The sequence below is a fragment of the Enhydra lutris genome, unplaced genomic scaffold (genome assembly GCF_002288905.1).
Source record: "Enhydra lutris kenyoni isolate GAN:26980312 unplaced genomic scaffold, ASM228890v2 scaffoldscaffold39, whole genome shotgun sequence".
NCBI classification, from domain to species: Eukaryota; Metazoa; Chordata; class Mammalia; order Carnivora; family Mustelidae; genus Enhydra; species Enhydra lutris.
Genome location: NW_019154123.1, coordinates 22,793,350 through 22,808,442, shown reverse-complemented (window position 1 = coordinate 22,808,442; position 15,093 = coordinate 22,793,350). Strand labels below are relative to the sequence as shown.

The 15,093-nt window shown below is 44.3% G+C and overlaps 1 protein-coding gene and 1 pseudogene across 2 annotated transcripts in view; both read right to left on the bottom strand.

The window, feature by feature from the left end:
• The window catches only part of LOC111154971 (calsyntenin 2), a 366,874-nt gene that overhangs the window by 242,236 nt on the left and 109,545 nt on the right, over positions 1–15,093 (bottom strand). The gene's annotated exons all lie outside the window — the stretch shown is intronic.
• Positions 13,074–13,952, bottom strand: LOC111155045 (annotated as a pseudogene). Its single transcript, XR_002641116.1, has one exon. The product of XR_002641116.1 is annotated as a tropomyosin alpha-3 chain pseudogene (transcript).

Sequence of the window (15,093 nt, the reverse complement as noted above, 5' to 3'; positions counted from 1 at the left end):
ACGGGCCTTCTGACAGCTCACCCAGCCTTGCACTAACAGAGTCATGCCTCTGGTTCTGGGATCGTGTTGTATCTCCCCCCACCCCTGGTCCAGAAAACAACAACAGCAAAAATTGGCAAGACTCATCCAAGCCTCAAAGGATCACAACGTTCCAAATATTAAGATGTTGGTCCTAGTGACTTTTTAATAAAAGAATGTTAATGCTGTTCTATAATGGTATACAAACCATGTCATTGATGGAAATTGAAGGCCAGTCCACACACAGAATAGCTTGCTATATGCCTTCTTAAAAGTACATGTGCTTTAAGAACAGGCCTGGAGATTTTGCAGCAATCTGAGCACCCAAACTGCAACAATGCCTGTAAGAGCTGGAGGAAACTCCACCTTTGTGCTGCGTTTACAGCTCCACATTTCCCATTTGTCCTGCTGGTGAGGGGTGGAAGTGGGGAGGTGTTGCCTGACAGACTCAGAGCTTCCAGGAGAGGCACTCGGCCCCCTGCCTACACAGCAGAAGCCCAAAGCTTAGCAGATTAGCCCATTATAAATCCTTGGGCTTCCTGTTTCCAAAACAGAGATTCTCCAAGTGCTGTCCAGGGATCCCTGGAGTTCTTGGTGACCCTTTTGGAGGAGAGTCCATGTGCTCAAAACTATTTTCATAATTTCCTGAAGATGTTTCTTTTTCACTTCTAGTAACTCATGAATGTACAGCGAGTTTTCCAAACTACACACAGCTATACCACTTATTGCAACAAATCAAGTGAAAAAGTAGCAGTGAGAATCTGCGGTCTTCTCGCAAGTTAGCTATTTAAGAGATTGGCTGTAATGTAAAGCAATGCCACTCTTCTTGTTGGATTCACTTGGTTTGGGGCAATATAGTTATTTTTCAGAAGAATGTTATGTTGACATGTGATAGGTTGATTATTACTGAATTAAGAAGTTTCTAAAACATTTAATAATTTAACAAAACATTTAATCAGTAAGTATCAACAGATATAACCTACACGAATAAACTCTTTGTGGTCCTCAATAATTTTTAGGATTGTAAGGAGGTCCCAAGAGCAAAGGGCACAAATACTCTGTCCGAGGATATTCCTCAGCTCCTCATGGCCTTTGCCCCTCCTCATCCTCAGATGTGTCTCAAACACACCTCTGGAAATCTGCTTCAGAGCCCCAGCCCCAAGGGAACCCTGGTGCCTCCATGATGGCACCGATCCCCCAGTTTTGCATTCCTAGCTTTCCTTGTCTATGCTCTCCAATGTCAAGTGTCTGCTGCAGAGCTGGGAGGTTTTCAGTCCTGCATGCTGGATGCCAAAGAAAGGGCTTGGTACCCAGGAAGAAATTACTGTAAGGGCTGCAAGCTGCAAGTTTTGCACACGCTGAAGGAAGAAAGGCAAGAAGGAAGGGAGGCAGGTGAGAGAGGAGGGTCTTGTAGTGGTTGGGGTCTGAAGGACATGAATCAGTAACACAGACTGATTTTATAAGCAAGGCTTATAAACTCCCAAATGCAATCATTCACAGAGGGCCTAATTCTGGTCTGGCCCTGCGTGTGGATTTCTGAAACATGATGCATAAAGCTGCCTTGAGGTTTTCGCTAAACTGTAGATTTGAGGACCTTACCCATGGGGATCATTACACAGGAAATCCTACAGAGCTGGTGGGAAGGGGTTGGAGGTGGAGGGAAGGCTGCTTTCTGGGCAATAGCTCCAAGCGAGGAAGTCAAGCTGTAGTCTTCTGAGCAACAAGAGGAGACCTTTCCAAATTGTGAACAATTTAGAAGTTGCTCTCTTCCCTCCAAAGGTGAGGCTATACACAAAACCATCATCCCATGTGGCATTCTCCCAGCCACACACAGAAACAGTGCTATCAAAGGAGAGGAGGAAGAAAACTTTCACTGGGAGCGACTGCAGGCAAGTTTGTGTCATGTAACTCTCACTGGGTCCTGAAACCACATGTGTGAGTGTGAGCTCAATCGGGGGGGAACCCGCTAGTGTGACAGAGCCCAGCCATAGCCCATTGAGCCAGACTTCTCTGCAAGTCACTTTCCCAGCCTGTACCAGCAGGACCCTTCATGACACAGCAAAGTCGATGTAGGCCAGCATGGGGCACAGATGAAGATCACTGGGTGACACAAAGACACAGTCAGAGAAGATAAAGAAGGGGATCCAGATGGGATGTGGCCTCACATGCACTTCCTTATTCTTGGTTTCATCCCCTCCTTTTTACGTATTTATGTATTTATTTATTGGTGTTCCAAGATTCATTGTTTATGTACCATACCCAGTGCTCCAAGCAATGTGTGCCCTCCTGAATACCCACCATCAGACTCACCCCACCCCCTACTCCCCCTCTCCTCATGAGCAAGGACCACGGGAATGAATTCTCCCTGTGAGTCTGTGTGCAGATATGTACACATAGTGTATGCATGTTACAACTGAAATAGGGCTTTAGTAAACCGAATAGAACTTATTATAGAATGTTTCATTCTAAACTAAACTTTCAAACAATTTTTTGGATTAAGGGCTCCTGCAGGTTTGGTTAGGAAGTGGGATGGGAAGCAGAGAGGCCCACATAATCATGCAAGAAGGTCTGGGGAGCCAGTGGCTGTCCAGGGGAATATCCCCTTCCTATAAGGCAGCTGCCAGAACAGGGCCTGTTCCCACTCAGGTGGATCACATACTACAATTACTGAAAACTGCATCCTGGAGTAATTTGGGAGGGCTTCCTGCAGGAGGAAGCACTCAGCACTGAGTTGTTAGGAACCAGTAGTATCAGGCTGAGTGGAGGGGAAATAGGCAGTACCTCAATCTATGGAGAATTCAAGGGTAGTGAGGTGCTGAAGCCAAGGAGAAGGGGATAAGGTTGAAGGCCAGCCTTATATTAGGCGCCCACTGTATGCCCACCACCTGGTAAGGCACTCTTCAGAGTCTCTTTACTGTAAAGGGGCTACAGACATTTCTGCTCAGCCCATGTCCAGACCTCAGATCCTCCATTCCAGCCTTTGCTCAGGACTGAAGTGCCTTCCTTGTCTCTGCAAAGCCCTCTCTCATCCTCTTAGTTCAGCTCCAGTGATCCTTCTGCCCCACACTGCCCAGGTGGCTTTCTGCCCTTTTGCCTCTTCGCTCCCACTGCAGCTTGTCTGCATTTCCCTTATTCCCCTTCATTTTGATTCTAGTCCCTTGTGTGCTCATCACTCCCACCCACAGTGGACAATGAACTTTTGAAAAAAGTACATTGCCTTTGCCTGTCCAGTAAAGATTTTATGGACAAATGAATGAACTGCTGAATGAGTCTCCTTGTGTGATCCTTGGACTTTGTCTTTCCCATCTATGGAACCTGGCCACTGACCGTGGCCTTCCCAGGGTGAGGTAGGTGGGCCCCCCGCCAGAGCTTAAATGCTTAGTGCTTCCTGCTCCTTCTGCGGTCTGTTCCTGGTGCAAACCTTCCTCACCCTGCCAGACGTACCAGAAGCAGTTGCTCCCTGCTGACCTCTTTGCAGCTCCTCTGTGTCCTCAGCATTTCATATCACAGTACTGCAGCTATGTTTCTATGCTTGTCCCTTTCTCTAGACTGTGAGCTCCTTGAAGGTTCATAGGCCCATGTAAATTATAGTTATTATTATCATTACTATTGTTATTAGCCTCCATTTAATGGGCGCTGTACTCCAGGCACTGTTTAGAAGATTTTCCATAGATGGGGCGCCTGGGTGGCTCAGTGGGTTAAGCCGCTGCCTTCGGCTCAGGTCATGATCTCAGGGTCCTGGGATCGAGCCCCACATCGGGCTCTCTGCTCAGCAGGGAGCCTGCTTCCTCCTCTCTCTCTGCCTGCCTCTCTGCCTGCTTGTGATCTCTCTCTGTCAAATAAATAAAATCTTTAAAAAAAAAAAAAAAAAAGATTTTCCATAGATTATTTCCTTCTATATTTACAGCAGTCCAATGGGCTATTACATTATATTTTACAGATGAACTGTATTGTGCCCATTTTACAGATGAGAAAACTGAGGCTCAGAGATGTTACATGACTTGCTCAAGGTCATGCAGCATGTATATTGCAAGGCCAGAAACTGTACGCAGGCCTGTCTAAAGGAAAGCTAGATCATTAAATGATTAGTCTTTGTACCATCCCACCTCTTAGCACAATTTCTGGCTCATAGTAGATGCTCGATAAATTGTTGGCAATGAATGAATGAATGAATGGAAGATTATTAGGTTGTGCCATCATGATGGAACTCCAGAGCTCTACATATTAATTAGCTCACATGCTCAGAAAGAGATGATTCATGGGGAGTCAGAGACCTTCTCTGAGCCCCAGACTCATCATCTATTCACTAGATAGAATAGTATATGCTGGGGATTAGCTACACGATGGCCTCCAGGCCAAACCCAGCTCTGTGCCCATTTTTGTACAGCCTACAAGCTAAGAATGGTTTCCATATTTTAAAATATAAGATGTAAAAAAGACTCTAACCTTCTAAGAAAACGGTTGTTTGAGTCTGCTCATTGGCCAGCAAAGCCAAAGTAAAATATATACTATCTGGCCCTTTACCAAAAAAAGTTTGCTGAGCCCACACTATGTGGTAATTACTTCACAAGTTTATTGTGAGAATCCAGTGAAGGTTGTTTGGGGAAATCTTCTGAAAAGGAAGATGTAGTAACGAAGGCATTCATATGAATAAGAACTATTATTATTCATTATGAGTGGATGCCAGAGGTGGCTGTGTTTCTCAGACCCCTCTGCATGTGCTTGAAACCAGTGGGCATGAGGTGCTACCCCCTCACAGAGGCTGTGTGATTTCTATGCAGGATCAATTCTCACAGGCGATGCAGAGATCACTTCAAGGACTGAGGCTCCCAGACTAAATGCTAAACTGGCCAAAATCCTTGACAAACAAACAAATCAGATTGAGTCCAAATGTTTCCTAATTAGTCAAAATATTAGTAAGAAGTTGATCACTTTAAGTAATGTCCAGAGAGCTTCTTGCAGAGGAGTAGCTGGAAGGTGTGCCTCTCACCTGAAGGAAGTTGGGCATACCCAGGAGGTGACTCCTGAAGTTCAAATTTTGTCTGTCCATACATCTGTCCATCTGGCAGGAGGGCAGAAGCTCCTGGCTGGGCTGGCTTGGCCACTCCTGCTGGCTCTGTCCCAGCTTGTTGCCATTTCTCTCCTGAACCTCAGGTTCTCAATTTGAGAATTAACTCACATTACACCTTTTCTTTCTACCTAGCAGGGTAGTTATGAGGAGCTAATAGAAAAATAGATGTGACAGGAAAGCCTTTGCTATGATTAGAAATAATAAAGCACAGTCTTCACAGGGGAGATGGTCCACTCCAGAAACCATAAAGAAAATACTGGTAGATTTCACTTCATTAATTTAACATTCAACTAATATTTATTAAGCTCCTATTATGTGTCAGGCACAATATATAAATTCAAAAATTTCTATAGGGAAAATAAATGTCAAATGAATTTTTAAAATGTTTGTGTTGTATATGATAAAGAATCAGGAAGGAAAGAGCATCCCAATTAAAGTATAAAAGGGAGAGTCCATAAAAATATAACAAGTGAGCTATGAACATCTGACGAGATGCTCGCCCTTACTAGTAATCCAAGAAATGCAAAGTGAGAGGACAATGGGATGTCAAAGTCCACTACAGCAATGGAGGCAAGGGGTGAATGGACAGAGGTGTAGGGAGATGCGGAGAAGGACCAGACTTCTCAGAGATCGACTACAGTATGGATCAGCATCTTAAATCTCCACACCCTGCCCCCATGAACTTTCCAACTGGATGGTTTTTAAGGAACAGACACAGTGATTCTAAAAATCCTAAAGATCATCTTTAAGAGCAAATATGTGAGGACTGTCCGGGTCTTCAGAACAGAAGATCCTTCTAGATCCTAAGACAGAAGAAAGTAGGAAGCTGTGAGTTGAAGGCACAAGAAAAGACAAATGAATCAGGACATATCATGAAGAATTCATAAATAAATCCAGGTGTTAGGGCTGCAATGGAAATCGGAGTGAGTGGGGGCTGGGAGGACTATTTAACAGAGAAAAGTTGTGGCAGCTGTATCACTCTTCAGGGAAAAAAAAATATAGCTAGAGCTTTACATTGCTTTTTATACTGAAATATGTTTCGGAAAGATTAAGGATTTACATGTAAATAATGCAAGTACATTAATGTTGAACAAAAAGGTGAATAAATCCTTTTATAATTTTTAATAAGCCTTTCTGTAAAGGAAAAACTATGAAAAATAAGGTTGAAAGGAAAAGTCAAAATCTAGGGAAATATTTTAACTTATGCAATGATGAGAGGCTAAAATCCCTAACACCCAGACTGACTTCAGCGTCATAACTAAAAGTTCAGTTATCGTCCCCCCAATAGAAATGAACAGGCAATTTACAGACGAAATATAAACTGTCAATCAACATATGAAAGTATGATCCTATGATCACCCTTGCTTAGAACAGAATGAATATAAAGACAAACAGGCTATCATTTTTTCCTAGAAAACTGGCAAAACAATACGTATGAAACTAAGTATAGCTACAGAATTTTAGGGAGAAGGGAGGGAGGGAGAGAGAAAACGGATGCTCCTTGAGGGCAGGGGTTGATAAACTCACATGTCAAAGGTGGGGGGGAAAATTCATCCCCCACCTCACGGAGCCCCTGCCTTCCCATTGGCTAAAAATAAACATGACACTAGCTACCCCGAGCAGGACTGCTACGTGCAGTGCATGCCATGACAAAGTACTCTGTAATCTATACAGCACACTCACAAAGCCTCATGCTCTCAGAGGTGTGTTGTTATCCCCACACTCCTTTAGCACACGAGGGAATCGAGCCCGAGAAAGAGAGAGAGAGAGAGAGAGAGAGAGAGAGAGAAAGAGAGAGAGAGTAAGTCACTTGTTTAATGTCACTTGACTAAGAAAGAGTGGAATGCGGGTTTACATCCAAGTCTTTTGACCCTAAGTCCTGCATAACTCTCTTCTTTGTGTAGTGGCTGGTCTAACAGGCACCCAGCAATGTTGGGGTGGAGAGAGATCACTGTTGCAGTTTGTGGGTAGGGGTATCCATCGGTTCATTCTTCAACAAGGACTTGCTAAGGAGTTCGTGCTTGGCCAGCTCAGGACGTAGCTCTGTTCAAGGCCGATAATGGCCTTGTGTGTGTGGGTGAGGGGAGTCTTGATTTAATGGGGCAGTTAGGAAAGAAACAAGTATGGAGGATACAGCTAACTGGGTGAGTCAGAGTAGGCCTAATTGAGGAGGAGCTATTTGGGCTAAGGTTTTCACAGTGTCTAGTTCATACCAGCCATGGGAAAAACAGAGCAACAGCAACCCAGAGAGGGAGCAGCACGTGCAAAGGCCCAGCCCATTGGAAGAAAAGAGAGAGGCCACACAGTGCACATGTCTTGAAGCAAGGGAAAGAACAGTGGCGGTAAAGTGCAGGAGGCAGGCTTCAGCCAGGCCATGGGGCTTGGTAGGCCAGGGGATGAGGAGTTGTTCTTTATCTTCAGAGCATTGGAAATTCTTTGAATTGAATTAAACAAGGTAGAAATATGATCTGGAATTTGCTTTAAAAAGACTCTCCAGCTTTGAATGAAGAATGTACTGAAAAGTGGCAAGAAGAACAGGAGAAGGGAGACCAGCCAGGAGGCTCATAAGGTCCTCCAGGTGGGAGATAATGTGGCTGTGGAGTCAGGAAGGGTACACTGATCTAGGGGATGTTTTAAAGTTGCAGCTGCACTGGTAAAATGGGTCTTGTGGTGCAGATGGGCAGGGATGAGTCAAGGATGATTGTGGCTTGACTTTAGATGGAGAGGACTGAGGGGCAGCCATTTAAAGTGGGAGGAGGGGATGGAGCTCTGCTTTTGACATTGGATTCAAAGTGCATGTGAAACAGTGGATTAGAGATACCCAGTAGACCTGGCAATATGGCAGCCCGGAGTTCACGAGAGGTCCAGCCTGGAGAGGGTGGAAAGTGTAAAAATAGCAAATAAAAGACTTCTGATATCTGGCTATCTGGTGGAAGAAGAGGAGGGAGGCAGCAAAGGGACTGACAAGGAATGCTCAGTGAGACAATGAAATCACAGAATCCAAGGGAGAGGTGTCTCAGAAAGGGAGGGGTCATCAGCTTGAGAAGGAGAGGTGTCTGAGGACAGAGGATGAAGTGTGAATCAGAATACCCATGCCTACATCTTCGTTATTCATGTCATACTCCAAACTGGAGGGTAAGCCAGGACCCTGCGAAGACCTCAACCAGGGAAGAGCCTTTCCGGCCTCACTTGTTGGTTACACTATGTTTGGGTTCTGTCTACCCCATGGTCTGTGAGCTCCTCACAACAAGACACAGGGATGCCCTTTTCTTCCCCACCTTGTCCTTCTCTTCATTTGCAGCAATCCCACCCCCTCCCTCAACCCCACTTCAAAGGCTGCCCCTCCAACAGCTGAACTGGTATTCTGTAGTCCCAATCAATGCATTCCTTCCCGAGGGATGCTCTCCAGCACTCTGCCACCTGCCCTATTAGTGCTCTCAGTAATAAGAAGCTCCCTGAAGGCAGAACTCTGTCCTCTTAGTCACCTCTGAAGCTCCCTATATTACCAGCACCCCCAAAGCCCAATCTGGGGCTAACCCCAGTCCTTAACTCATGAGAGGGACTCAGTAAATGAATGCAAGATGAACTCAAACACATTGCAAACCAAGCTCAAAAAAGTTCATAAAATGGGAGCTCCAAGACAATTCCAGAGTCTATCATTATCTTAAACATGCAAAAAAAATGAAAATCTTTTCTGATGCCTGCTAGCAAAATTAGAGCACTAAAGGGACTTTTGATCTTTATTTCTCCACCTTTTACATAAAGTCTGGTTTAAAAGCCTGAAAAATGCCTGTTCAGCATCTAGCAGACTGGTCAAAGAGGCTTCCGAGACTATTTTACATGCCTCTCAAGCCCTGTTTCTAACCTGAAAACACAATTTTCCCTGCCTCAATATGAAAATTTGTCATCATTAGCATAAATGAGGATCCTGATAAAATTCTATGTTTTGGGCTTTTAAATCTTATCTGATGTATAAGAAACTTATATAGGAGACTATTGATGGGGTTATATTTTTAGTTCATGATCAAGATGGCAGGCATGTGATTTTAGAAAGGCAACGATTGTTAAACCTTGCCCTCACATGGGTGTATCTTCTACTGCATTCATTCATTCATTCAACAAATATTAATGATGTCACCTATGATGTGTTGGTCTTTGTTAAAGAAGGAAAGGAGTAAAGCTTTGTTCAAGTGTTCAGCCTTGATTCTGAAGCCAATGAGGAGGCATGAAGGGATCTGAAACAGAGTAGAGTTCTGGTTAGCATTGTATCACAGATGGAAGAGTGCTATGGAATTAGGCTCTGGTCCCTGGGTTACTCCTTCAGCTTCAGTTTTTGGCTAGTTGCAGAGATTAACTAGGTACCTGAAGAAAGACCTCCATTCCTAAAAACACAACTCACTGGATATCAGCAAACTTTGAAATTGGACTCTGAAACAAGCTGTCTGGGCTTAAATCCTAACACTTTCATTTCTTAGCTTTTTGACCTTGGGCAAGTTTCCCCATCTATATAAGGGGCATGATACCACAGCTCATCTCATATAGTTCTGAAGAACAAAGGATTCATACAAGTTAAAGCTCTTGCAATGATGCCTGGCACACAGTAATAACTCATATTAGCTATTGGGGCTACTTAATGATTGGTCCTGTGGATACAAATGAGAATAACCACGAGTCCTTCTTCTCAGGGAGAAAACAGTAAAGATCCCAGAGGATTTCAGCAGTGTTGAGGGCAATAATACAATAGCAGCAACATGACTCTAGCGAGGAGAAAGAGGGCACCAGGGTAGGGGAGGAGAAGTGTTTGGGGAGGCTGTTGAGATCTGAAGAGGTAGGTATTAAGGATGGATAGAAAGAATCCAGCTCATTCGGAGGCTGTGGAGAGTGTCAACTCAGAAGCAGCCAGATTTTCCCAATTTATAGATTAATTCATTAGTGTCCAAGCCTGGTTCACAGTTGTTTTTATACAAATCCCTTGGAAGTGTTAATGGGACCTTCCACAGCATCAATGCTGGCATTTTAAACAATAATTAATATCAGTGGTATTGGTGGAAAGAAGGAGATGGTAACTGGAACTTGGTGAGAAGAAGGAAAATCAAAACAATCGATCATCCCAAATCCAATATACAAACCTCAGAAATTCTGTCCTACACTTGGGAGGCTGAATTCCACCAAAAAGTTTAGGGAATCAAAGTATCCCAATTCACTGTGATGATTTTTCAGCTAGCACTGAGGAATGTCTCCAACAATTCCAGGAAATGGTGTTCAGTGATTGCAAGAGAATCTTTCTCAAAAGAGTAAGGTATCTAGGAGGGTCCCAGGGGATTGGTGAGATCCTCACTCTTACTGCTAAGGATCTTAGCTGGAGAGGGCAGGGGCCAGGAAAATGACTTGGTTATGCACTTGGCATATGCCCCAAAGCAGAGATCTTTTTCCCTTCATCTCTTCCTTCCTTTCTCTTCTCCCTCCTTCCAAGTTCCTTCTTTCATTTTTCTTCCCATCCTCTTTTCTTACTTTCCTCAAACTTATACTTCTATTTTTGTTTATCTAATGTTAATGATTAAATATTCAAACATTATGACAGGTATATAGCTGATGAGATACATATTGAGTTGTCCACATCCATCTCTGACCCTCTTATTTCCTATGCTGCTGATGGCTTTTTGTTTGTTTTATTTGAAAGCATTTAAACTTTTATTTTTTTTTGTTTTTTAAGTCCCTAATATTTTATTGCATTTTTTATACTTTTTATTATTATGTTATGTTAGTCACCAAACAGTATATCATTACTTTTTGATGTAGCGTTCCATGATGCATTGTTTGTGTATAACACCCAGTGCTCCATGCAATATGTGCCCTCCTTAATACTCATCACCGGGCTCACCCACCCCCCCAGCCCCCGCCAAAACCCTCAATTTGTTTCCCAGAGTCCATAGTCTCTCATGGTTCATTTCCCCCTCTGACTTCCCCCACCCGCTTCATTTTTTCCCTTCCTTCTCCTAATGTCCTCCATGCTATTCCTTATGTTCCACAAATAAGCGCCAATTGCTTTCCAAATTAAGGTTATGCTTTGTCTATTGAGAAGAGGACATGATTAAAGATCACTTGGGTGGGTTACAAATCTGAGCCAGAATCACCCTGATAATCATAAGGTAGAACTCTCTTCTGATTTAAACCCCTTTGGGAAGATGAGAGGAAATCCTCTGAGGTTTTGAAAGTGCTATGTGGCTCATCAGTTCATCCATCTCTCCTCCAGATCACTGGGGCATACTCTCAGAAGGAGATTCAAGTTTGAGAGGCACTGATACAGTAAAGGACACACTGATTTGGAGACTGGACAGACCTGTGTTTGACTTCTGGCTCCACCCATCACTCCCAAACTGTGTGACCCTGGGTAAGTCACTGGACATCTCTGAGCTTCAGTTACGAGTTTGTAAAATGGGAATTTAATATTTACATTCTTGGCTGCTTGAGAGAATTACATGAACTGATATATAAAATTCTGCCTTTTTCTTAAGAACGTAAATTTTGGGGCATCTGGGTCGCTCAGTTGGTTAAATATCCACTTGAAGCTCAGGTCATGATCTCCGGGTCCTGGGATCAAGCCCTGCGTCGGGCTCCCTGCTCAGTCGGGAGTCTGCTTCTCCCTCTCCCTCTGCTGCTCCCCTGCTTGTGTGCTCTTACACTGTCAAATAAATAAATAAAATCTTAAAGAAAAAAAAAAAGTAAACTGTTTTTCAACTTCCACTAATGTTATGGTTTCTCTTTACAAGAAACTGCACACATTGAAGTGTTCGTGTTGACCAGTGTGGACAGATGTATATACCATGAAACCATTACTATAGTAGTTGAAACCACAAGCATTTTTATCACCCCCAAATATTTCTGCAAAGTCCATTCACAATCCACTTCTCCCTCTGCTACCTTCTGCAGGCAACCACTGATCTGCATTCTGTCTTCAGAGATTAGTTTTCATTTTTTAGAACTGTATATAAATGGAATCACACAGGGTGTCCTTTAGTTTGTCTGTTTGGCCTAAATTCTTTCACATAGCAGAATGGTTTTGAGATTCATCCATGGTGTTTTTATATAATAATTCACTGATTTGGGTTGCTGAGTCGTATTTTACTAACTGTACTTTTTAAGCTGTTCAGACATCCCCTAACATATCATACAACATCCTGGAAGCCTGAAAGATCTTGTCCTCTCTCAACCTCAAAAACCTCTGCTTACTGTTGTGCTCTTCTCTGATGCATGATGCCTCGTCCTCAGCTGGGCTATGGAGGCCCCTCATTCATTCTGGTCCTCAGACTGAGCCAGTCTCTTTTCCTTCTACTGACCAGTCTGATTCCTCATTCCAGCCAGGCTGGGCTCCCTCTCACCAACACTTTCCGGGATCTCCTCAGCATCTGAGCCTTGGCTATTGCTGGTCCATGGCCAGGTACATGGTCTCTTACCTCTTTGCCTGTAAAAAGCCAGCCCATCCAGATAGCCCAGTACCTGCCTTAGCGTCTTCAGGCCCTGCTGCTTCTCCAGCTGCCCTTCAGCCCCGTCTCTGCATGTATGTCTCACAAGTCAGCATGCACAACCAAGCAGGCCCCTCTTCCCCTTCAGCAAACAATCCCCAGTTGGCAGCTCCACACCACGCTCGGAGCTAAGTGTGGGAATAGGAAGAGAGGCAAGACATGGTCCCTGCTCTCAGTGTGCTCACAGACTAAGGCTGGGCGGGCAGGCAGCCAGGCACACTCTCATGCCTATGGGTAGACAGAAAATAGAGAGAGAAGAAGAGGCCATGTATAGGTCTGCCTGACTGTAATTGGGAACTGGGGATGTGCCTTGTCAAACCGTTCTTTTCCTTTAATTCATCAGGGACATCACTGGAGCAAGGAACAAGATCTACATACCTCCTGTTTGCTCCTATGTATACAGGGCTGAACAGAGAAGATAATCAATAACAATTTTTTTTTTTTTTTTTTTTTTTTTTAACAGCTTGCACAGTGTTTATTTGACACTGAAACGAGGGGCTTCTGTACAATGGAAAGCAGTGTGCCTGGCCCTTAGGCTGGAGGCTAAAGGAACGAGCCAGGTCAGCTGGAGAAGAGACATACTGCAGAGCTCAGAGAGGTGGGACAGCCAGCTTGATGAAGGGGTCTCGGGAGAAGTGAAGCAAAGAAACTTATCTTCTAAGTCATCAATGCTTTTCTCCAATTTAGTTACTGACCTCTCTGCAAACTCAGCCCGAGTCTCGGCCTCCTTCAGCTTGTCAGAAAGGACCTTGATCTCTTCCTCATATTTGTCTTCCTTCTGCGAGTACTTATCCTCTGCAGCCATTAATGCTTTCAAGGTCTGATCCATTATTCTTAATTGTTCTTCCAGCTGTCGGACTTGGCTTTCCGAGAGTTCGGCCCGCTCCTCCGCGCGTTCCAGGTCACTCTCAATGATGACCAGCTTACGGGCCACCTCTTCATACTTGCGGTCGGCATCTTCAGCGATGTGCTTGGCCTCTTTCAGTTGGATCTCCTGAATTTCCATTTTCTCCTCGTCTTTTTGGGCTCGACTTTCAATGACTTTCATGCCTCTCTCGCTCTCGTCTGCGGCCTTCTCGGCCTCCTCCAGCTTCTGCAAAGCTGTTGCCAGTCGCTCTTGGGCACGATCCAACTCTTCCTCAACCAGCTGGATGCGTCTGTTCAGAGAAGCTACGTCGGCTTCAGCGGTCTCCCTCAGCTTCCTCTCGTAGTCCAGCTCGCGCTGCAGACTGCCCGCGTGCTCCTCCGCGGCGTCCGCCTGCTCCTGCAAGCTCCGGATTTTCCTCCGCACCGCCTCCAGCGAGCTGCTCCCGGCCATCGCTCCGGGCGGCGGCCGCGGGCTGGCGGGCAGGCTGCGGTGCGAGAGGCCGGCTGCTGCGCTCCAGCCGCCGCTGCCGCACTCCTGAGCACCCGGCCGCCCCGCCCAGAACAATTCATTTTTTTAATTTATTTTTAATCGTTTTCAAGTTTTATTTTTACCCTATTTATTTAAATTTTAGATAGCATATAGAGTAATATTAGTTTCTGGAGTAGAATTCAGTGATTCATCACTTACATACAATACTCAATGCTCATCATCACAAGTGCCCTCCTTAATCCCCATCCTCCACTTACCCCATGCCCCCACCCACATCCCTCCAACACCCTCAGTTTGTTCTCTGTTAAGAGTCTCTCATGCCTTGTTTACCTCTCTCCTTTTTTTTCGTTTCCCCCTTCCCATATGTTCATCTGTTTTCTTTCTTAAATTCCACATTTGAGTAAGATCATATGGTATTTGTCTTTCTCTAACTTATTTCAGTTAGCATAATACACTCTAGCTCCACTCATGCCATTGCAAATGGGAAGACTTCATTCTTTTTGATGTCTGAGTAATATTCCATCACACACACACACACACACACACACACACACACACACACACTACTTCTTCTCTATCCATTCATTAGCCAGTGGACATTTGGGCTTTCTCCAGTTTGGCTTTTGTTGATAATGCTGTAATAAACATAGGGGGCATGTATCCCTTTGAATCTATACTTTTGTATCCTTTGGGTAAATTCCTAGTAGTACAGTTGCTATATCATAGGGTAGTTCTATTTTTAACATTTTGATGAATCTCCATACTGTTCTCCAGAATGGCTGCATCAGTTTGCATTCCCACTAATAGTACAAGAGAATTCCCCTTTCTCCTCATCCTCACCAACATCTGTTGTTTCTTGTGTTGTTAGTGTTAGCCACGCTGGGACATATCAATGGAACACAATAGAGAGACCTACAAGTCTATGGTCAACTAATCTTCAAGAAAGCAGGAAAGAATACCCAATGGATAAAAGACAGTCTCTTTAACAAATGGTGTTGGGAAAATTGGACAGCCACATGCAGAAAAATGAAACTGGACCATTTCCTTACACCAACCACAAATACAGACTCAAAATGGATGAAAGACCTAAATGTGAGACAGGAAACCATCAAAATCCTAGAAGA